This window comes from Rhinatrema bivittatum, chromosome 2 (genome assembly GCF_901001135.1).
Source record: "Rhinatrema bivittatum chromosome 2, aRhiBiv1.1, whole genome shotgun sequence".
NCBI classification, from domain to species: Eukaryota; Metazoa; Chordata; class Amphibia; order Gymnophiona; family Rhinatrematidae; genus Rhinatrema; species Rhinatrema bivittatum.
The window spans coordinates 772,512,158-772,537,567 of NC_042616.1; the positions used below are offsets into that span (position 1 = coordinate 772,512,158).

A 25,410-nucleotide genomic window follows, 5' to 3' on the forward strand; every position below is an offset into this window, starting at 1 on the left:
TCGGATGAGAAGACCCCCTGATGCAGAATGCGATCGAAACATGGCCATGTCGGGGTGATGTACAGCTTTTGACATTAAGTTAAGTTGAGGTAAGCGAAGACATGTACCTCTTTACCTCCAAAGATAGGCCCCCACTACCGCAAGGCATTTGGGGAAGATGCAGGGTGCCGAAGCTAGGCCGAAAGGCAGCACGCGATACAGGTAGTGCTCTTCCTCTACCAGGAACCGCAGATATCTCCGATCTGCAGGTAAATGGTGATATGGGCGTATGTGTCTTTGAAATCGAGGGAGCAGAGCCATTCCCCAACTCTGAGGAGGGGGGATCAAAGTTCCCAACAAGACCATCATGAACTTTTCCCTGACAAGATACTGGTTTAATGCCCTCAGATCCAGAATGGGGCGAAGGCCACCAGTTTCTTGGGAATCTGGAAATACCTGAAGTAGAACCTGTCCCCTCGTTGGCTTGACGGGACTGGTTCAATGGCTCAAGACATTAAGAGGATGGAGAGCTCTACCAGAGTATCTGCTGGTCCTCTACACTTCTTCCCCGTGGACACAGAGGAGAATGGGAGGAGTTTGTTGGAAATGCAATCTGTACCCCTGCCTCATGTTGGACAGGTCCCAGTGGTCTGAGGTAACTGAAGTCCAACTTTCTATGAATAGTTGCAGGCAACCCCCCACTATGGGAGAGGGGGGGGGTCGGCACCCTGGAGTAGGGTTGGCTGGCTCAAACCCCCTGGCCGCCAGTCAAAATCCCATGATGGGGCAGGTGTCAGCTGGACGTACGAGGTTGCCATGCCCTCAGTCTTGCCGGTGGCCCGCTGAGGTCTCAATCTAGAGGCCGGCGGGTAGTACTAGCGTGGCCGGTAAAAAGGCCGTCTTGGATATTGCCTGGGAGGCTTTTGCTGGAGGACTAGGTGTCTAAGGTGCTGGCTGACAACTGTTGAAGGGTTTCATGATAGTCCTTCAGTTGGGCCACCGCCTCAATCTTGTTCCTAGCAGGTCTGCCATACGGACTTGAACCTTGGGGTGCAGGTCAGAGGTGAGCAACAAGCCATGCAATGAGCCTCATTGCCTGCTGTGGCAACTCTCACAGCTGTCTCAAACATGTCGCATGCAGATTGGACCTCATGTTGATCACAGTACAGGCTCTGCTGAACTATTTTGTGGAAGTCCTCCTGAAATTGTTGCAGGAGGCGCTCCCAACTCTCAGGCTTGTTTCCAGAGGTATCTGGAATACTGCCCTATATAGAGTTGATAACAAGCAATCCTGGCTGCTAGTATTGAGCCCCAGAACACCCGGCATCCAAGTGCATCTAGAGCTCTTTGCTCACGGCCCAGGGACGCCGAAGCACGAGTCTGAAATCTCTTTGCCTTCTTTCGGGCCGATTCCACCACCACTAACTGGTGAGGAAGCTGACTGGATTCAAAACCAGTGGTGGGCTGGACCAGATGGACTGTGTCCGTCTTCCGGTTCACAGCAAGAAGGGAGATGGGATGTTCCCAGAGTCGGATGACTAGCTCCTTAAAGATGTTATGTACTGAAATAGCCACCACTTCCTTAGGCACATCAAGAGACTGCAGGATTTCAAACATCTTGTGACAAGAATCCTACTCTGTTAATAGCTAGAAAGGCACAGACTCCGCGATGGCCTTGACAAACCCAGTAAAAGAAAGATCCTCGGGAGGGGATTTCTGCCTCTCCTCCAGTGGAGAGGGCTCAGAAGGCAAGTCTGCCAATTCCTCCATGGAGGAAAAAAGATGCCTCTCCTTCCCAAGGATCACGGGGGGTTTCCCCTTCACTTTGAATGTCCGAAGATGCAGTCCTACCTGAGCCCTAAGCCTCGAGCCAGACGGCCATGGGGGTACCGGCGGAACTGAAGATGTTAACAGAGGGCACCGGTGGGATCTTGGGCTGCCTGGGCACCGATACATCTATAAGCATCGGAAGCACTGAGGGTATCAATGGTACCGAGGACATCAGTCCCGATGGCCCCAAGAGTGTCAGAGGTTCCCGGGGTGCCGAATGTGGCTGAGGCGCTGTCGACCCCAATGGACATTCCTCGTCTGAAGAGTCATTCACCGGTGGCAGTAGCAGTGATGCCCCTTTCGACAGCAAAGGGGTTCAGGCATCAGAGCTGGCTGCATCGGTAAGACATTGAGCAGCAAGACCAGCTGCTCCAAGAGAGGAGCAAGTATCAATGGAGTCGGCTCTTGTGGCAGTGGCGGTCCCGGTGGAACCAGAGGCTCGATGCCCTGCAGGCCCCAGCTGACCACCAACCGCAGGTTCCTCTCTAACTTCTCCTCAAAAGCTGCCGAGAACAGGACTGCTTGAGGAGGCGGCGGCAGCAGAATTGGATCGACCCTGGAGTCAATGGCTGGAACTGAACCTACCTACACACACTTCAGGGGAGGCAACAAAGCAGTTTATGCCTTCCCGTGGTCTGACTTCAAAGAGAATGATCGGCGTCTGTGTTTCCTAGACTTTTCTTGGTACTGACCTCAGTCCTTCCCCAGGACAGATGGCGATGGAGAGGAACCCGACTTGGATCATGAAGATTTTGACCTCGCTCTGTCCCCTGCCCCTACCTCGAGATTGAGGATCGGTAGCAGGGGGGACATGGGGGGGGGGGGTGGTCAATGCTGAAACTCCCTTCCCTGCCAATGTAGAAGTCCCAGATGCAGAGGACTGATCCGATTTCTTAGCGCTGAACAGCTTTTCCATTTTGTCTAGACGTGCCCAAATGCCCTTAAGGGTCATCTGGGCAAAGAGAGTGCAAACACGGACATCGTGCAACACCCCCAGGCAGAGGACACAGGCCTCATGGAGGTCTGTGATGGATATGGTCTGGGGGGGGGGGGGGGGCAGCGGCAAAAGCTGGATGACTCCATGCCGAAAAGAACACTGCACACGCTCGATGGCCAGCGGCCACCAGGAGGCGACATCATTGGTAATCGACTGCGAAGTGCCACAAAAACTTACCAAAAGCAAAGAGCAAAAAAAAACTCTGAAAGCGCAGAGGACCCGATGTAACACGGAAAGGAAGAAAAAACATGAGCTCCAGTCGAGGCTTCACGGAAAAAGAGAGTATGACGAGTGACCCCCTCGTGGACATGTGGTTAGCAGCATGCTGGGCATGCTCAGTGTGTCTGTCAAAGTTTCTAGAAACTGACAAAAGTTTCCATACTGGGTTCCCTCTGATGATGTCACCTACGAGAGAAGACTACTTGTCCTTGGAGAACTATTTTAGGTTGATAAATTTGATTATAGTTATTTATCAGTGACATATTGCACTATGTACATGTGAGTGTGTATTTGCTTACTATGGTAAAGCTCATTAAATTAGAATCCGGTTTTGACCTGGTATGCTAGACTCACAAAAAAAAAAAAAAAAAAGAACTGTGCATGCTATTCTGGAACTTATCCAAGTATTCTCAATTTAACTTCTGAGCACAAGTATAAACTAGCAGCAGTGAAGCAATATAAATCTGCTTTTAAGTAGTTTAAACAGAAAAGGGTAATTGTATTATATTTAGGAAATTTCTTTTATCTCCCACAATATGATGTCAATTCCATTGATTTGTATTAAATAGTAAATGTTTTTCTTCTTTCATTTAGGTGAATGAGTAGCAAGATTTATTTAAATCTTATTTAAATTTATTTTCTGGTTTGAAAAGAGAGAATTAAGCACCATGATTATCTTTTAATGAATGTAGATGTTTAAATTAAAAAGGATCTTAAATATCTTCTCCAAGGAGGAGTGATTATGATATGCTTGAATATAAACAAAGAAAAATATGTTTTTACAAAAATTTATAGTTTGTAACTTATTTCAAGATGGCACCTGGTTTCTAAAGGAATTCTCCTTGTTTATTTTACACCTTCCCCATGCCACCTTTTCCATTCATGGAACTTGAAAAAAAATTTTGCAGATGAGAAAAACTATGTTCCCTGTGTTTATATAAACTTATCGAAGCTGTGTTGCCTATATCTAAAAAAAAAAATTTAAAAAAAACAACTTAGGGACCAACATTCAAAGTGCATTCAGTGCTATTTAGCTGGATAAGCAGGACTTATGCGGTTAAGTAGTAGCTGCTGAGTATATACCTAAGCTCAGCAGCCTCCACTTAGCTTTATAAGTCCCTTATAAGTCTAGAAGTTACATGTACAAAAAGTAGGCATGTACTAGGAAGATAGGGGGGCGGAGCAAGTTAGCCATATAACTACTGATATTCTGAGTTTGCCATATAAGTAACATAAAAAGTTTAGACACCCCATAGAAAAGGTATAAACTTACACAGGTACGCTTATCCAGTTAAGTGCATACATAAATGCATTTATTCAGTGGCAAAGTGGTGCTACTGAATATACATTGTAACTTAGCCAGATAAGTTCTAACTGGCTAAGTCATTATGTGCTGAACATCAAAAAAACAGAATAGACTTCTGTTTAATCGCTGTATCTAAACCGAACATGATAATTCCTTCTATATTGAATTTTTAAGTTTCCTCAAATATCTCTAATGAATTCAATTGTTTTAAATGCCTACATGCTGTGTGGATTAACAATTTTTTCAAATATTGTGTATTATGTGAAAATATTGTGATGAGAGATGAAGGTTTCATATAAACCGTGTAGGTGTCCCCGCACCTTCATTAGATGTTATAATCATAAACCTCCACCACTTCCTATGTGTGAACTATTTGTATTATATAAAATTTTTTTGGTAATTTTTTGTAAATCTATAATAAATTTGACGGTACCATCCAGTTTATGTTATGCATGTGGCTGCGGAATCGCGTGTTTAATTGTTTTCACTACGCTTTCCAATATTCCTTCTATTGTAACTCGATCGATCACAGATGAGTGGGAATTTTCAACACAGCGTGTTAGCATTTAAAACAATTGAATTCATTAGAGATATTTGAGCAAACTTAAAAATTCAATATAGAAGGAATTCTCATAAGTTCGGTTTAGATACAGCGATTAAACAGAAGTCTATTCTGTTTTTTTGATGTTCAGTATATATATATATATACTGAAGGATGTAGGATATATATATATATCCTACATCAAAAAAAACAGAATATATCGCTGATGGTGGTTTAGATTTTTGTTGGTAAGTCATTATATGGCCAGCTTTGAATATCTACAGCTTAATTTCCACTTATATTTACTATGACAAGAGAAAAATGACTTGCATATGCTATCTTATAAGGTTTTGAACAGATGTGGTATCAAAAACTTTCTTTTTACTAATTTTATATGTATGTGTGTGCACACAAATATACATACACTTGCGTGCATATTTATATATCTTTTGTATTAACTGAAGTATGCAGTTGATGTGATTTTTTTTTTTTTTTTAAATGTTTAATGACTTCCATAAATTTATGATTTTAACTCATTGTATATTTTATAAACCATATTAATATTTATGTTTTTGGGGGTTTTTACAAGCAAAGAAGAAAAATGAAGTAGAAATAAATTGAACTGTGTATTCTACTTTGTCCTTGAGTTGAAAACAGCAATGCAGACATATTTAATAAATAAATGATAACTACTGGAGTTAGCTACTGGGAAAAAACTGAGTTCTCTGTACAATGCATGCAATAAAGTTAGAGTTTTTTTTTTATTTATACTTTATTTGGAAACAGTACACCCAAGATAACAACAGTGGGTTACATAGTACCAAACAAGCACTTTGCCACGTGCTGATTAACAATAAACCTCCTTACAAACAAGAATAGTGAAAGGCATCTACATAGAAGCAAAACACAAGAGAGAATAGCTATCCATTACAGAACATTTATGCAAATACAAAGAAAGAAGCGCTTCCGGTAGTGACAGCAAAGAGACTAGAAATTCCTGTTTCATTTTATATCATAGTCCCCAGTCCCTCCCCAATCCCTCCCCCCCTCCCCCTCCTCAGGGCTATGGGGTCATACATGCATACATAAGAGGTGGCCACCCAAGGGTAAGAAACCATAGGGCTCAACATGAAGCCCGAAGACAAAAGGACGTGTCAGCCCCCTGGGGACATTCTCATGATAACAAAGCAACTTGAGCGGCAGTCCAGGTATCATAATCTTTCCAGGTTTTATAAAAGGATGCAATGGTTTTATATCTATAAGCCGTTATTTTCCCTAATGAGTGCATCACTAACACGTGGGCTTGGACGCACTTCAGTGAGGGTGCATGAGTAGCCTTCCAAGATTTCGCTATGAGACATCTAGTGGCCGTCGCCACATATTTAATAAAACGATTTTGATGTTTCCCATAAAGTGTCGTCTCTTTATTCAGTAAAGCCTGATGAGGACCTAAAAGTATGGACACCCCTAAGACTTCAGAGATCCATGCAGACACCTCCTGCCATAAAAACTGGACTTTGGGGCAAGTCCACCACATATGGAAGAAAGTTCCTTTAGACAAGCAACCTCTCCAGCACTGGTCAGACAAGCCTGCTATGATATGACTTAGTCTGTCAGGGGTTAAGTACCAGCGGAAAAACATTTTGTACCCATTTTCTATGTGGTTGGCCGATATGAGGCCTTTCCCCAGCGTCAGGAATATGGTCCTCCAATCCTCAATAAGCCAAACTCCCTGTAAATCCGCTTCCCAGGCCTTTATATGAGCAAGAGTTAAACTGAATGCATCAGCTACCAACAGATAGATAGTGGAAATGAGTTTTTGTGCTTTATCAGCCTGGCGGCATATCTGTTCAAAGCTAGATATCCCCATGGACAAGTCCCATTCTATTTCATTCTGCATAATAAAATGGCGTAGCTGCAGATAAGGGTATATATCCTGGTTAGTTAACTGATATCTCTCCCTTAGTGTAGGAAACGGGATTACCCCTCTCGGATCACAAACATGTGAAAGACTTGAGATACCCTTCTGCTGTCAGTGTTGGAATAGCTTTTGAGTTTTAGTCGGTTGAAAGTGGCAATTATGATATAAATAAGTGCTGTTAAAATAAGCTCTCTGTCCCCCCAACCTGGATTTCCATTTCTCCCAAGTGTTCAAAGATAGGTGTATAGTGTCGGGTAGTAGTGTGGGTTTGTCCCATGTACCCCTAGGTTGCCAGGGGATAGCAGATAGTGGCATTGATCCCAACAGTGCTTGCTCTAATATAACCCAGGGCTTTCTTCCTTTCAATTTATGCCATTCAACTAATGGCTGCAATTGTGCTGCCACGTGATAAAGATAAAGGTTGGGCATTCCCATGCCCCCTTGGCTTTTAGGCATCATTAAAATTCTTTTAGCGATCCTGGGTCTTCTCCCCTTCCATAAAAATTTTAGCAATCGAGTTTGCCACTTCCCCAGTATCTTGAAGGGTACAACAATCGGCAGGGTTTGCAGAAGATATAGTATCCTAGGGAACACATTCATTTTGATCACCGCTAGTCTGCCCAGCCAGGAGATATGGTAGCGATCCCATTCTTCTAAGTCCTTATAGATCTTAGCCATAAGAGGCGGATAATTAAGTTGGAATAAGTCAGCCGAAGTCCCAAGGTAAATACCCAGATACTTCAATTTGTCCGCTGCCCAACGGAAAGGATGATGTTGTTTAAGGTAGAGAATCATCTCCTGTGGCGCAGTGACATTCAATAACTCAGACTTATCCCAGTTAATTTTAAATCCTGAGACTTTGCTGAATTCCGCTATTGCTAATGATATCGCCTGTAAAGAAGGAATGGGATCAGTAATGGTGAATAGTATATCGTCAGCAAATAGCGATAATTTGGAGTTAAACTCCCCCAGCCGTACCCCTGAGATATATGTATTATTGCGAATGGCATGGGTAAAGGGTTCGAGAAACAGCGCAAAAAGCAACGGAGAGAGAGGGCAACCCTGTCTCGTGCCCCTCTCTACAGAAAAGGGCTGGGAGTATCCCCCATTCACTTTAAGGCATGCCTGAGGAGCCGTATAGAGCTTCTGTATCCATTGAATAAAGAACTCCCCAAATTTAAGAGCCCGTAAAGTTTGAAAAAGAAAAGGCCAATGTACATAATCAAAAGCCTTTTCGGCATCTATGGCTAACAATAACATCGGTACATTCCTAGTGCGAGCCCACCACATAGAGTCTACGGTTTTCCGCACATTATCAGAGGCCATCCTCCCTGGTCGGGATGTACCAGACCCGGGAGTATGCAATTGAGTCTATTAGCCAATATTTTGGCCAATAATTTCATATCTAAGTTAATTAGGGATATCGGCCTATATGAACCACAGGTTGTAGGGTCTCTGCCTGGCTTCGCTATCAAGGTAACACCAGCCAGGTTAGCGGAAGTGGATAAGGTCCCTTCGTCTCGTAAGGAGTTAAACAGGCGCAGCAGCACTGGAGCTAATATATGATTAAATGTTTTATAGAATGCTGCCGTAAAGCTGTCTAACCCCGGCGATTTCCCGGATTTCAGGCTTTTTATGGCCCACAATACCTCCGCCAGAGTTATTTCTTTATCTAACGACTCTACTTGTAAGGGCGTTAGCTCGGGAAGCTCAACTTTTTGAAGGTAAGCATTTATCTGAAGCCCATCAATGGTGACATCTGCACGGTACATTTCCTTATAAAATCTTAGAAATCTATTCCGGATGTCAGAGTTAGCTGTTAGCAATTGCCCCTTCTCATCTTTAAGTTTAACTACATTGTTTTGCAGTTGTATCTTTTTCAACTTCCGGGCTAAAAGTTTACCGGCTTTATTGCCCCCTTCGTAATAGGCCTGTTTACAGAGTTCGAGTTTGTGGGCTACGTGTGCAGCATCTATAACCTCCAGGGACTTCCTGCACTGATCCATCTGCGCAAGGATCTTTTTAGAGCCTGTGCATTGGAATCTTGTCTCCAACCCCCATAGCTGCGCCGTAAGGGACATCCTCTCCTGAGAGGTCAACTTTTTCTTAAATGCGCCTCTAGCTATTAAGTGACCTCTGATGACCGCTTTTAAACAGTCCCATAAAACCATAGACGTCGTTTGGTCATTATCATTTATCAGTAAATAATCTTGGATCACTAGGCGGATTTGGGCAACAAACTCAGTATCATCTAATAAACTGTCATTAAGTCACCAGAATCTTTGGCCTTTATCATACTGAGAAAGTTTGAGTGTCATGTGTACTGGTGCATGGTCAGACCACGTGATTGGCTCAATACAGGCTCCATCTATCAGGTTAATACAACCCTTGTCCACACATATACAGTCAATACGGGAGTGAGAGTTATGCGCCCGGGAATAGTATGTAAAACTTTTAGATTTGGGATACTTCATTCGCCAAGTGTCAATCAAGGTAAGCCGAGAGAGACATGTTTTTAACGCCTTTCGGTCCTTGCGGGGGGCAGACGCATGACCCTGAGAATTATCCAGTTGAGGGTTAAGGGAAAGATTAAAATCCCCTCCCATAATCAGATGGCCCTCCACGTGTCCCTCTAGTAAAGTGGTGAGACGGTCATAAAAATTGCCTTGGTGTACATTAGGAGCATAAATATTTACCAATGTAAATTTTAAACCTCCAATAGATATAACCAATACTAAATAACGCCCTTCCGGGTCCGATAAAATAGAATGGAACTCAAAGATGATATCTCTACTAATTAAGATACCCACACCAGTATACTTATGAGTGTTAGAGCTGGCTGCCCAATATTGGGAAGGGTACAACAAATTCTTAAGTAAATGTTCATGCCGCCGCTTGAGATGAGTTTCTTGGAGAAAAGCGATGGCAACCTTATATTGATTGAAATCAGCAAATAATCTATGTCGCTTGAATGGGGTATTGAGTCCTTTAACATTAAGAGATAAAAAATGTATATCCGCCATTCATATAACCAGTAAAGATCTGTATGATATCTATTCATACATCCTCTTTGTCCCCCTGCCAGCACTATATACGCCTGCTCCCCATAAACCCAGATAACAAGATACCTGTCCAGAGCTCCATCCTTTGAGAACACCCAGTGAAAATAGAAATTGTCCCCATTGCCCCTTGGTTCCCCAACAAACCCCATAGATAGTACAATGTAGTACAAAAGAACCACACTGACTAAGTGATATAGGGAGGAAAACAGTCAGCCCAGCCCCCAGAACTACCCCCGCAGCATGTGATAAAACAGCTAAAATAGTATAATGATTCTATATTCTCCTTCATAGATATAGATAATAAGCACTGACAAGCAGAGCAACGCATTAGCATAACAAGAAACCATAACTCTATAGCTTAGTAAATAAACTCCCCCATCTAGCAGGCTATGCCTTGAGCAGATATCATTAAGTGACCAGCTCCAGAACAAGCCGGACCACTCTAGAAGACTCAGGCAGGTCCTGTGGCAGAATCTCCAGTCTCTGGATATCTTCTGAGTCTTCTTCCTCCCTTCGGTACGTGCTGCCATCTCGGCGGGTCATCCTTCCTGTAGGCGGTTTTAGGCGCTGGTTGGGGGACTACAAATCCCTGATAACCTGCTTCCTGTAGAATTTTGGTAGCCTCCAACAGAGTTTTAATCCGAAATGATTCGCCCTCGAGGGAAAAACTGAGCCCAAATGGGAAGAGCCAACGATAACGGACATTATTCTGGCGCAGGGCGTCTGTAACACTCTTCAATTCAAACCGTTTCCTGATGGTCACCGGGGAAAGGTCCGCAAAGATGAAAACCTCATTATTTTGCCACCTCCAGGAAGCTTGTTTGCGGGCCGCTGATGCAACTCTGTCTTTGACCCGGTAATCCTGATAACAGGCGATGATATCCCTAGGTTTATTGCGGACCCCCGAGCCCAGGGATCGGTGCGCCCGATCTAGACATATGGTAATCTGGCTGTGGGTGTCCTCAGAAGCAGGTTCCGATTGTAAAATCAACATGCTAATTTGGGTTACAACCTCCATACAGTCTTGGTAGTCAGACGTCTCTGGGACCCCTCGGAAGCGAAGATTTTGGCGTAGGGAGCGATTCTCCAAATCCTCCACTTTTTCGGTCAGCTGTTCCACCTCCTTGAGTAAAGAGGATTGGGTTTCATGCACCATTTTAATGTCCTCACTGTGGGAGTCCACACGTGTTTCCACTTCAAAGATCCGCCTCCCGTTGTCAGCCATTTCTTCTTTCATCTCGTCGATAGATTCCATGATTTCTTTCTTATTATCCTGCATATCTTGTTTCAGGTCCCGTTTCAAGTCCGCAAACCACCGCTGCATTTCCGCTCGCGTCGGGAGGTCTGATTCCGCAAGCTCGGTATCCGCAGGGGACTCTGTGGGTTGCAGGCCTTCCAGTGCGGTCGCCATGCTCGCTAGCTCGTCCTCAGCTTCTTGGTGTGATTTCAGGTACGAAAACTTTTTAAAATCTACCGGTTTTCGCTTAACCGACATTTAGATCGTAAAGCCAACTATATCTTACAAATAGTAAGTTGTCGGTAGAAGGATGCCTCAGATTAATCGGAGAATGCTAATGCTGCCGGAGGAGACTCCAGATTAAGCTTCCATTTGCTGGAGTGGCGTCACTTCCTCCAAAGTTATTGAGTTTTAATGGAAAATGGGATATAGCAATGTTTGTTTGGGTGCCATATATGACCTCTTGCAGCAGAGGAACTCTCAAGCTCTGCATTTGTCTTTTACTGTTATGGAAAACCAACAATGCTTCTAAGATATCTCACTAATAAAGCAAAATTGCTTACCTTCTAATAGGTGTTATCCCAGGACAGCAGGAAGTAGTCCTCACATGATGGAGCACTATGTGGGAAAACTTTCTGTCAAAGTTTCTAGAAAAGTTTAACTGGCCCTGTGAGGCCACTGAGCATGCCATGATATTCTCTGCCACAAGGGTCTCTCTTCAGTCTCGTATATAGCAATAAGCTTTAGCAAAAAATAAAATAATAAAACATATTGGACCCAGGGTTTCGTGAGGACTACATCCTGCTGTCCTGAGATAACACCTATTCCAAGGTAAGCAATTTTGCTTTATCCCAGGACAAGCAGGATGATCGAGGGGTTAAAGGGGCACTTAGAGAAGATAAGGCCATCACGGAAAGATTAACTGATTTCTTTGCTTCGGTGTTTTCTGAAGAGGATGTTGGGGAGGTACCCGTACTGGAGAAGGTTTTCATGGGTAATGATTCAGACTGAATCAAATCACGGTGAACCTAGAAGATGTAGTAGACCTGATTGACAAACTGAAGAGTAGTAAATCACCTGGACCGGATGGTATACACCCCAGAGTTCTGAAGGAACTAAAAAATGAAATTTCAGACCTATTAGTAAAAATTTGTAACCTATCATTAAAATCATCCATTGTACCTGAAGACTGGAGGATAGCAAATGTAACCCCAATATTTAAAAAGGGCTCCAGGGGCGATCTGGGAAACTACAGACTGGTTAGCCTGCCTTCAGTGCCAGGGAAAATAGTGGAAAGTGTTCTAAACATCAAAATCACAGAACATATAGAAAGACATGGTTTAATGGAACAAAGTCAGCATGGCTTTACCCAAGACAAGTCTTGCCTCACATATCTGCTTCACTTTTTTGAAGGAGTTAATAAACATGTGGATAAAGGTGAACCGCTAGATGTAGTGTACTTGGATTTTCAGAGGGCATTTGACAAAGTTCCTCATGAGAGGCTTCTAGGAAAAATAAAAAGTCATGGGATAGGTGGAGATGTCCTTTCGTGGATTGCAAACTGGCTAAAAGACAGGAAACAGAGAGTAGGATTAAATGGACAATTTTCTCAGTGGAAGGGAGTGGACAGTGGAGTGCCTCAGGGATCTGTATTGGGACCCTTACTTTTCAATATATTTATAAATGATCTGGAAAGAAATACGACGAGTGAGATAATCAAATTTGCAGATGATACAAAATTGTTCAGAGTAGTTAAATCACAAGCAGATTGTGATAAATTGCAGGAAGACCTTGTGAGACTGGAAAATTGGGCATCCAAATGGCAAATGAAATTTAATGTGGATAAGTGCAAGGTGATGCATATAGGGAAAAATAACCCATGCTATAATTACACAATGTTGGGTTCCATATTAGGTGCTACAACCCAAGAAAGAGATCTAGGCGTCATAGTGGATAACACATTGAAATCGTTGGTTCAGTGTGCTGCGGCAGTCAAAAAAGCAAACAGAATGTTGGGAATTATTAGAAAGGGAATGGTGAATAAAACGGAAAATGTCATAATACCTCTGTATCGCTCCATGGTGAGACCGCACCTTGAATACTGTGTACAATTCTGGTCGCTGCATCTCAAAAAAGATATAATTGCGATGGAGAAGGTACAGAGAAGGGCTACCAAAATGATAAGGGGAATGGAACAGCTCCCCTATGAAGAAAGACTAAAGAGGTTAGGACTTTTCAGCTTGGAGAAGAGACGGCTGAGGGGGGATATGATAGAGATGTTTAAAATTATGAGAGGTCTAGAACGGGTAGATGTGAATCGGTTATTTACTCTTTCGGATAATGGAAAAACTAGGGGGCACTCCATGAAGTTAGCATGGGGCACATTTAAAACTAATCGGAGAAAGTTCTTTTTTAGTCAACGCACAATTAAACTCTGGAATTTGTTGCCAGAGGATGTGGTTAGTGCAGTTGGTATAGCTGTGTTTAAAAAAGGATTGGATAAGTTCTTGGAGGAGAAGTCCATTACCTGCTATTAAGTTCACTTAGAGAATAGCCACTGCCATTCGCAATGGTAACATGGAATAGACTTAGCTTTTGGGTACTTGCCAGGTTCTTATGGCCTGGATTGGCCACTGTTGGAAACAGGATGCTGGGCTTGATGGACCCTTGGTCTGACCCAGTATGGCATTTTCTTATGTTCTTATGTTTACCCACATTCTTTCCAAGGCCTCATTCTCACCAAGGAGAACGGGCCTTGCATACCTTGGACTGTAAGCATGTGCTAGCTTTTTACTTAGACCGCACTGCATTCCATAGGAAATCCATTCAACTCTTTGGATCATATGATCCAAACAAACCGAGAAAAGCAGTGGGTAAACATACTCTATCCAATTGGCTAGCAGATTGCATTTTGCTACGAGAAAGCAAACGGTCCAACTGACTCCCTCACAGGCTTTCTGCTTCAGATATACTTAAAAAAGTTTTTACTGTGAGTTTTTGCCTCTACAGCCAACTTCTTTTCAAATTCTCTCTTAGCCTGTCTTATCAATGTCTTACATTTAACTTGCCAACGTTTATGCTTTATCCTATTTTCTTCTGTTGGTTCCTTCTTCCAATTTTTGAATGAAGATCTTTTGGTTAAAATAGCTTCTTTCACCTCCCCTTTTAACCATGCCGGTAATCGTTTTGCCTTCTTTCCACCTTTCTTAATGTGTGGAATACATCTAGACTGTGCTTCTAGAATGTTATTTTTTAACAATGACCACGCCTCTTGGACATTTTTTTTTTTTTTTTTACTTTTGTAGCTGCTCCTTTCAGTTTTTTTCTAACAATTTTTCTCATTTGATCAAAGTTTCCCTTTTGAAAGTTTAGCACGAGAGCCTTGGATTTGCACACTGTTCCTCTTCCAATCATTAAATCAAATTTGATATTATGATCACTATTGCCAAGTGGCCCCACCACAGTTACCTCTCTCACCAAGTCCTGTGCTCCACTGAGAATTAGATCTAAAATTGCTCCCTCTCTCGCCGGTTCCTGAACCAATTGCTCCATAAAGCTATCATTTATTCCATCCAGGAACGTTATCTCTCTAGCCTGACCCGATGATACATTTACCCAGTCAATATTGGGATAATTGAAGACTCCCCTTATTACTACACTACCAATTTGGTTAGCTTCCCTAATTTCTCTTACCATTTCACTGTCCGTCTCACCATCTTGACCAGGTGGATGGTAGTTTACCCCTATCACTGTAGTATTCCCCGACACAAGGGATTTCTACCCATAAAGATTCAATTTTGTATTTAGTCTCATGCAGGATGTTTATCCTGTTGGACTCTATGCCATCCCGGACATAGGGTGCTCCTCTCTGTCATTGCGATATAATTTGTACCCCGGTATAGCACTGTCCCATTGGTTATCCTCTTTCCACCATGTCTCTGAGATGCCAATTAAGTCTGTCTCATCATTCACTGCTAAACATTCTAATTCTCCCATCTTACTTCTTAGACTTCTGGCATTAGCATACAGACATTTCAAAGTTTGTTTTTTGTTTGTATTTTCATTCTGCTTTTTAATTGATAGGGCTAAGTTCGAATTTTTTAGCTCAGGTGAGTTTTTAGTTACAGGCACTTGGACTACTTTTCTAATTATTGGAACCTCACTGTTGGGATGCCCTAAATCTAATGTATCATTAGTATCCTTTGAAGATACCTCTCTCCGAACCATGCGCTGCTGAGCGACTGTTGACTTTCCCCTTTGTTCTAGTTTAAAAGCTGCTCTATCTCCTTTTTAAAGGTTACCGCCAGCAGTCTGGTTCCACCCTGGTTAAGGTGGAGCCCATCCCTTCGGAAGAGACTCCCCCTTCCCCAAAAGGATCCCCAGTTCCTAACAAAACTGAATCCCTCTTCCTTGCACCATCATCTCATCCACGCATTGAGACTCCGGAGCTCTGCCTGCCTCTGGTGACCTGCGCGCGGAACAGGGAGCATTTCAGAGAATGCTACCCTGGAGGTTCTGGATTTAAGCTTTCTACCTAAGAGCCTAAATTTGGTTTCCAGAACCTCCCTCCCACATTTTCCTATGTCGTTGGTGCCCACTTGTACCACGACAGCCGGCTCCTCCCCAGCACTGTCTAAAATCCTATCTAGGTGACGCGTGAAGTCCGCCACCTTCGCACCAGGTAGGCATGTTACCAGGCGATCCTCACGCCCACCAGCCACCCAGCTATCTACATTCCTAATAATCGAATCACCAACTATGATGGCCGATCTAACCCTTCCCTCCTGGGCAGTAGGCCTTGGGGAGATATCCTCAGTGCGAAAGGACAATGCATCACCTAGAGAGCAGGTCCTTGCTACAGGATCCTTTCCTGCTGCATCTGGTTGGTGCTCTCCCATCATGAGACCCTCTTCCTCCAAGGCAGCACCAGGGCTGCCAGTCTGAAGTTGGGACTGGACTACTATGTCCCTGAAGGTCTCATCTATATACCTCTCTGTCTGCCTCAGCTCCTCCAGGTCTGCCACTCTAGCCTCCAGAGATCGGACTCGTTCTCTGAGAGCCAGGAGCTCTTTGCATCGTATGCACATGTACAACTTCTCACCGGTGGGTAAAAAATCATACATGTGACACTCTATGCAAAAGACTGGGAAGCCCCCCTCTAAAAAAACTATGGATTGCTTCAAGTGGAATTCCATAACTAGCTTAGGTAGGAATTTTGGGTGTGTACGGAGAACCACTCTGTCATGTAGGAATTTTGTATAGAGTGAGTACGTGACAACTGCTTGTAACTCACTAACCCTTCTAGCCGATGTAATGGCTATGAGGAAAATGGTCTTCCATGTGAGAAATTTAAGATCACAGGAATTCATGGGTTCAAAAGGAGAACGCATGAGTCTTGTTAGGACCAGATTCAGGTCCCATTCTGTGACTGGTGCCCGAATTGGTGGTTTCAGGTGATTTAAACCTCTCATAAATCTACTGACAAGGGGATGTATGGATATTGGTGCATCTCCCATCTTGTTATGGTAAGCTGAGATTGCACTTAAATGTACACTGACAGATGACGTCTGGAGACCAGAATCTGAAAGATGGCATAAGTAGTCTAGTAGAGAAGTTGTGGGGCAGGAGAAAGGGTCAACGTTCTTTGCCGTGCACCACAAAGTAAACCGTTTCCATTTTGAAGAATAATTCTTTAATGTTGAAGGTTTACGTGAAGCTATAAGCACTTGAGATACATTGGTTGAAAGATTGAGTGGTTGTAAAATCAAGCTTTCAACATCCGTGCTGTCAGGGATAGGGATTGAAGGTTGGGATGGTGCAACCGACCTTGATCCTGAGTTATGAGAGTGGGAGCTACACCCAGGCGAATTGGATCTCTGATCGAGAGGTCTAGAAGTGTGGGATACCATACTTGTCGAGGCCAATACGGGGCTATGAGTATCATGGATCCCTTGTCCTGTTGCAGCTTCACTAGAATTTTGGTGATGAGCGGTATTGGAGGATATGCGTACAGAAGGCCTGAGTTCCAAGGGCGAGCAAAGGCATCCTTGGCTAGTTGGTGATTCTGCCTGTGCAGAGCGCAGAAGTTGTCCAACTTTGTGATTCAGATGTGTCGCAAAGAGGTCTATTGTTGGTTGCCCCCAAACACTGGAATATCCTGGTCGCTACTAAGGGATCCAGGGACCATTCGTGTGGTTGGAACTGGCGACTAAGTCGATCTGTCACTACGTTGTGAATGCCTGCCAGATAAGTGGCCCGTAGAAACATATCGTGCGTTAGGGCCCAGTCATAAATCTGCGCAGCTTCTTGGCAAAGAAGATACGAGCCCATACCTCCCTGTTTGTTTATGTACCACATGGCTACTGTGTTGTCCATTTGGATCAGAACAGTCTTGTGTGAAAGGCAGTCCTTGAACGCATGAAGAACATAACATATAACTTGAAGTTCCAGGAAATTAATTTGAAATGTTGCTTCGAGTTCTGTCCAAGTACCCTGGGTTTGGAGATTGTTTATGTGAGCTCCCCAACCCAAGGTGGATGCATCTGTAGTTAAAGTTATCTGTGGAACTGGTTGTTGGAAGGCCCTTGCGCAAATTGTCCTTGTTTTCCCACCAAAGTAGAGATGAACATAGTTGATGGGTTACTTAAATTGGAGAATGCAGTGGTTGAATGGCTTGGATCCATTGAGATCTTAATGTCCATTGGGTTATCCTCATGGCAAGCCTTGCCATAGGAGTGACATGAACTGTGGAGGCCATGTGACCTAGTAAGGTTAGAAACTGATGAGCTGTTGCTTGTTTCTTTGAGTGAATTGAGTTTGCCAGTAGGGAAAGTGTTTCTGCTCGATCCTTGGGTAGAAAAGCTTTTGAAAGTATGGTGCTCAATTCTGCTCCTATGAATTGAAGCAGGTGAGATGGAATGAGATGGGATTTTTGATAATTGATGAGAAAGCCCATGGAGTGAAGAAGAGTAATTGTTCGAGTGAGAGAAGCCAGAGCTCCTTGTTGAGATTGACTTCTGATGAGCCAGTCGTCTAGATATGGGAAGACATGGACACTTTCTTTGTGCAAGTGTGCTGCTATTACTGCCAGACATTTGGTGAATACTCTGGGAGCAGAGGCAAGTCCGAATGGCAGTACTCTGTACTGGAAATGCTGATGACCTACCACGAAGCGCAGATACTTGCGATGAGGAGGGAATATTGTAATGTGAGCATGTCTTGAAGATCCAGAGAACAAAGCCAATCTCCTGTTTGAAGAAGTGGAAGCATGGTGCCTAGAGATACCATCCTGAACTTTTCTTTTTTTAGAAATTTGTTGAGATTTCTGAGGTCTAGGATGGGACGTAGGCCTCCGGTTTTCTTTGGAATGAGGAAATAACGGGAATAGAATCTTCTGCCCTGCTGAGTCTGGGGCACTTGCTCTACTGCTCTGGCTCTCAGAAGGGTGGATAGTTCTATTTGTAATTGGGTTTTGTGATTTTCGGTTAGATACTGAAGTCTCGGAGGAGAATCTTTTGGAATTGAGAGGAAATTGAGTTGGTAACCTCGATATATTATTGCCAGTACCCATTGGTCTGTTATTTGCACCCAATGGTTGTAGGAGGAGGATACTTGACCTCCTACCGGAAGCTGTGGATGAGGATTGGAGAGATGGCTTTGGTCTCTGGGAAAGTTCTCAAAAGCCAGCAGCCGGTCCCGACTGTGGCGGAGGTTGAGGCCTAGTTGCCCTAGGTTGTCTGGGCTGAGGCCTTTGTTGCGGTCTAGAAAATCTGCTCCTAGATGTTGGAGGGTAATACCACCTTTGTCGGTAGAAGGGTCTTCTAGATTCTTTCCTTTGAGGCCTACGAGATGACTGTGTGGCCGGTTCCTGCGGAATCAATGAGAGTTGTCGCAGGGTTTCTGTGTGCTCTTTCAATTGAGCAACTGCATCTTGACCCTTGGAGCCAAAAAAATCACCACCAAGACATGGGAGGTCAACCAATTTCTCCAGGACTTCAGGCCTGAGGTCCGAGGCTTTAAGCCATGCCCAACGCTTGCACTTATTCCAGATGCAGCTTCGAAGCCATCATAGGCAGCACGTACTTTGTGCTTACCCGCCTCCAGCCCTTTGTGGATAATTGCCTGGGCAGCTTCCTGATGTTGTTGTGGCAATGATGGTATGAATTCCTGCATCTGTTTCCACAGATTTCGTTGGTATTGAGTCATGTATAACTGGTAAGATGATATTTTAGTGTTCAACATGGCTCCTTGATAGACCTTTCTTCCCAGGGAATCCAAGAATCTGTGATCTTTTCCTGGGGGAGTGGAGGAATGTGGCCTTATTCTTTTGGACTTCTTTTGCGCAGATTCCACCACCACTGATTGGTGAGGAAGCTGTGACTTTTGGTAGCCAGGAGTAGACTGCACCAAATATGTTGTGTCCATTCTTTTATTTACAGCCGGCACTGAGCAGGGATGCTCTCAAAGCCGATGTTGCAGGTCCAGAAGGACATCATGGACCGTTAGGGCTACAACTTGCTTTGGAGGGTCTACAAATTGGAGAACCTCCAATGTTTTCTGTCTTGAATCATCTTCTGTCACCAACGTGAAAGGTATGGTGTCCACCATTTCCTGGATGAAATTGGTGAAGGACAAATCCTCCGGTGGAGATTTCTTTCTTGGGTCTGGAGGTGGAGGATCTGACATGAAATCCTCAGATGAGGTGTCTGTCTGTACGTCGTCCCAAGAATCATATGGATCTTCTCTAGGTGGAGATAGTGGAGAAGGTCGAGGTGGACGAGGAAGCCCTGAAGGACCCGGTGGAGGGTCATCGAGGGGTATGCCTTCAGGCTGTTCTTTCCGAGGTATGGGAGGAAGAGCACCGACTACTTCATCAAATCTTTTCATTAAGAGCTGATAGAGTGCTAGTTCTGGATGTCCTGGTTGTTCAGGAAAGCTTGGCATCAATGGTATCGGGGGTCGGAATCGAAGATGGCGGTGTTATCAATGGCTTCGACGATGGCACTTTAGCTGGTATCTGTGCAGGCACCGGCATCGACGGAATCGTCGGCATCGGTGTAGTCACCGGCTTCGGTGCAATCACCAGCATCAGTAATGGCAGCAGCATCGGTTTGGGAACCGGCATCAGTGAAGGCACAGATAACTGTTCCTTAAGGGCCTGAAGCAACGCTTGTCGGATAAAATCAGACAATTCCTGCGGAACAGCTGGTGCAGGCAGAGCAGCTAAACGCTGTGGCGGTGGAGGCGTTGATACCCCTTCCACAGAGCCCTGTGGAGGTTCGAGTTTTGGGATTTCTTCCGAAGGTGAAGGCCACGGCGTTGAGGGTGGCGGTGTTTCCTGTAGTTTAAGCCACTTAGCGGTCGGTTCCTCCTGGGAGAGAAGCGCAGCTGGAGTCTATGTATGCCGATGTTGGTGACGGTATTTCGGCCGGTGTTCGATTACTGACCTTGTCGATGCCGATGTCGATGGTGATGGATGATCTCCGGACCCCTCCAGACGATGTTTTTTCAATATTATTTTCTTTGAAACTCTGTTGTTGATGTTGAGGGAGAAGGAAGAAGCTGCAAGTGAAAAAGATGTTCCATCTTCTCTTGGCGAAGTTTCCTTCCTTTAGGAGTCATCTCTGCACATTTAGGGCAGGTTGACACATCATGTTTGTCCCCCAAACAAAGGACACACTCGAGGTGCGTCCATTGTCCGATTATAGACGAGACATTTTTTTAAATCCGGTAGCCATTTTCTAGCGACAGCCATCGATGAAATGAGAGAAAAAATTGAGAAAAAAGTTTTTACTCAGGGAGTAAAAACAAGACTACGATTTCTTACCAGCCTGTGGAAATCTGAGAGAGATCCCTTGTGGGAGAAAATGAATGAGAAAATAAATGACTTTTCAGTCAGCAATTACTGTGAGAAAACTCACAAGGCTCCTAGCTCCGCGATGCTTACAGCAGCGAGGAAAAACGAAGACTGAAGAGAGACCCCTGTGGCAGAGAATATCATGGCATGCTGGGCATGCTCAGTGGCCTCACAGGGCCAGTCAAAAGTTTCTAGAAACTTTGACAGAAAGTTTTCCCGCATGGGGCTCCATCAGTGATGTCACCCACATGTGAGGACTAGCATCCTGCTTGTTCTGGGATAAAAGACTTTTCTCTTTGCTGGCTGTCATTTAGTGTTTATTCTTGCAGTGGGAAACATCCACAGCAATTTTACTACCAAGGAATAATGCAGGATCTGGAACTTGTTGTGCCCTGGATACTACTGAAGTTCGTACTTAAAATATTTTTTCTTTACTTCTGGAAGTATAAAGAGCGGTGTTTTCTAGACCTATGCTATAGGTCCTATGTACATGAATAGCCTTTGCCTGTTTAGGGTGTTGAATACATTTCAAAATGACCTGGAACAATTTTGGTTGAGTCTCAATCCAGTTTAAAGGGAATTGATTCAGATTTTTTAAGAAATGCACGATATGTCTTCAGGCAGAGTGGTACCTTCTAGAAGTCTCCAGTGAAGGGACAAATGGCAAGCCAGTAGGCTCCTTAAGAGACTGAAGAGAACAGGAATCATAAAAGCAAAAAGGATCCTCAGAATCAGAGATGACGACTTGAGACTTTTAGTGAAGATTTCCCTATTGAAGAAAAAGAAACAGGACACTAGGTCCGGATGAGACTGTATTTTTTGATAAGGTGTTACTGGAGACAGAACGAAACTCAGTGTAAAGTCTTTCCTATATGCTGATCCTGCATAGAAGTGGATGGTACTTTAGTCATGAAAGTCCTTATGAAATCTTAATTTTTTAAGAAATAATGTGTGGCATTCCAAAAGAGGAGGAAGGAAGAGAGACTACACCCTTAAAGAAGATGAGTCAGATCCCAGAACACATCAACACTGATGCATCATCTCAACACAGACATACCAGCGTTACATCTACTCATCGAACTAGAACAGGAGAAGATCCATGAGTAGATGTAAAGCTGGTGTGTTTGTGACAAGATTAATGCACCAGCATTGATGAGTTCTGGCAACAAAGGCAAAGAAGAAGATGGCATGATCATTGACAGAGCCAGGCTTTCCGTACTGAGGCTTGATAGTGCCATGGTGGTGTTCTTTGCTGAGTGTTTCAACACAGTGTTTTTATGGCAGTCAGTACTGAAGGAAAATGCCCCTTTTCCTTTAGCAAGAAGATGGGGAGCTTTTTTTCTTCTCTACCATTCCGAGCTTCAACAACTTGGGTACTGGTCTCTTTGATTAAGGGGAGGGAGGGGGGGGGAGGACAACTGATATTTTCATTTTCTGTCCTGGAAAGAATGGTCTCATGGGAACATTCTGCCACAAGGTCCACAATCAGACAAATCATGCATTTTGACCAAGTCATTTAAGGCATAAGTCATAAAGGTCCTGACTTGTCATTTTATGCCAACATCTGGAGGATAATTTGAAGGGTCTCTTACCTGCTCTGGGTGAACTTTACAATATAGCGAGACAGAAGAGGAATAAAAGCCTTTTTTTTAATGAAGCAAAAACATCAAGCAAAAACAAGAAAATAAAGGAAAAATGAGAAAAATAAGAAAATAAAGTAAATGCTAAAAATACCCCAAAAAATCTGCAGTGACAGCAAGACATTCAAACAAATCCAACCACATGCCAAGAGGATGAGAAAACCTGCAAGAATGAGGTAGCATGGGAACACCCGCTCATACATAAAGAATGTTTGGTCTTCCTGAGTTCTGAAAGAGCATGCTCCTTCATGGCACAGTACAGCTATTTGTTCCTGCTTGTCCACAGGGAATGAACATAGCCCCTACTCCCCCCTGAAAATCTTTTCTATCAAGCAAGTTTAGAGTATGAGGAATAGGTACTAGAACTCTTTGCTTTCCTTGAAAGCAAATTCAACCACCAGCAATTGGTAAGGCAGCTGCTGCTTTTCAAATCGGAGCACCTTCTGGACATGATATACCATGTCCGCCTTCTTATTAAATGGAGCAGCGGGGGGGGGGGGGGGGGGGGACTTTACCACATTCTCACCATTGCCATCTGAAGGATCTCATGGGTGGGCACAGCAACAATATCCTTTGGGAGTTCCACAAACTGTATGATGTTAAGCATCTTGACAATGAACCCTTTCTCCTTTTGCAGCATAAATTAAATGGTCTCCGCTGTTCTTTTCATAAAATCAGCAAAGGAAAGGAATTCCAGCAAATATCTTTCCTATGGAGGAGAGGGGTCAGAGATGATCTGTAGACCAGTTCCTGATCAGAGAATTCTTCAGATCCATAACTGTACCCCCCAGGAATATTCAGAGTCCAAGCCTGACTGATAGTTTGGATCTGACCCTTACAGAGCAGCAGTCAAGGTCTCAGAGGTAAGCACTTGAATGCTGGGGCTTAGAATCTGATGAATTACTGCATCTTGGCAAAGCTTCCTCTGATGGGCTGAATGTTAACTTTGCTACAGCAGTTACCCACTGTCAATTCTTCTCCGGGGCCGGGCATCAGGATTCTTCTGCTAGGCATCAAGAATGTTTCCACCAGGGGCTGGACCATCAGTCGGCAAAGATGCAAAGCATTTGGATTTTCCTATCCAGTTCTTCCTCAAAACTTACTGATGCCAACACAACCTGTGAAGCAGGACAGTACCTGGAACTAGAGCTATATTGGTGTCTTGCTGGGACTGACATCTAGACCATGAAACACTGTCACAAATACAAGAATACATGGAGCATGAGTTGACATCCCTGCAGGAATGATTCAGGGGATTCAAAGCTGCCACCAGAACGTCTCCACTCCCAGCATCATGCATCAACGGAGACTGCTGTCAATACTTCTTGAGGTCTTCCCACTGCATTCTCTGTTGCAGTTATCAGATTTAACTTCGCCAGCTTTTTATAATCTGTAGTATCTGGCTGAAGTGTCTTGAAAATGAAGCCTGATCCATTTTGCCAACTATAGCCACAGCAGATTGAAAATATCAAGCAGCAAGAAAATATAAGGAACTCAGACTGACAAGCAGGTGTTGTGCCATTCTTGAAATCTGAGGACCAAAATCATCTTTAAAATCCTCAAGACCACCCTTGGATTCAAACAGTTCCTGCAGACCATCTCTGTTTCAGGGAACCCCAGTAGGGTAACTCCTTAGTCAAAGTATATGGTGTCCTGGGGGTCTGAGATTGGCCAGACCTCTTCTCCATCCTTGCTCCTTCTACATCTCTAACACTCTTTCCACATCACCCTTCACATCTCTTTTTCTTTGTGTTTCTTTTCATCCCTATCACTCCTTAAGATTTAAGCACATACAAACACACTCCAGTATATCATCTTGAGCTAGCTGAGAAAGGATTCCTTTAGTAAGACTAGCAATCATATTGCCAATAATGAACTGAACATGGCTGAGCTGGTTCAGCCTTTCCATACAGACAGCTTAACTTCATTTCTGAGGCAAAGTTAAGTTTTCAACTTAAAAAAAAAGATGCTAAATAGTGCCCATTTTAGCAAACTTTAGTACATGAAAAGTTAGCTTTTCATACGTGCATTAAAACTCATTTGTATTGACATTACCATATTAGCACACGGAGGTGTGTGAAGTTTTAGCACATTTTACTGTACACAACATAACATCCTTTTTTGGTGCACTGTTAGAAGTTATGCAAAGCATACTTTTAGGGCATGATTTTCAAAGCAACTTATATGCATAAAACCCTATTCACGCAAGTGGGCCTCTGAAAATCAACCAAGGCCAATGTGCGTAAAAGTACATGCATATCTCACTTTTGTGCATACTTTTAGGTGCACTAGGAACAGGTGTTCCAGAGAGCAGAAATGAGGTGGGTTTACTGTTTATATGCATGCTTTCATATTTTAAGAAGTATGCATTTAAGTTGCACATGGTTGGAGTAGGTATAACTGTGAATAGACAATTTTGCACTCACACAACCAATGAAGGATTTTCAAATTGAGTTTATACATTTGCTTTGAAAATTCTCAGTAAAGTCTATATGTATATTATACATGTAGAGTTTACCACTATGCAGGGAGTTATATAATCACTCTCTAAAAACACGTTAAGGGTAACAAAACAGAGGTAACAGATGGAAATCCAAGTAGAACTCGCATTCTAAAGAGTTATGAGTTATTTATTGATGTTAAAACAGTGACGCAATGCTTATGGATAGTTTAACCCATGCTCTTTGCACCAGTTTTTAAATGAAAGTACACGTATACTTCCATTTTGAAAATTGCCCCAAGGGTGAAAAAGTGTGCACAGACATCTGAACATGCTTATTCGGCACACACTTTTCTCATATAAAATAAGGTAAGTACATTTG

General features: G+C 43.6%; 1 protein-coding gene across 10 annotated transcripts in view; it reads right to left on the reverse strand.

The window, feature by feature from the left end:
* ASAP1 (ArfGAP with SH3 domain, ankyrin repeat and PH domain 1) overlaps nucleotides 1–25,410 on the reverse strand; it is a 975,348-nt gene that overhangs the window by 636,611 nt on the left and 313,327 nt on the right. The window lies entirely within an intron of this gene.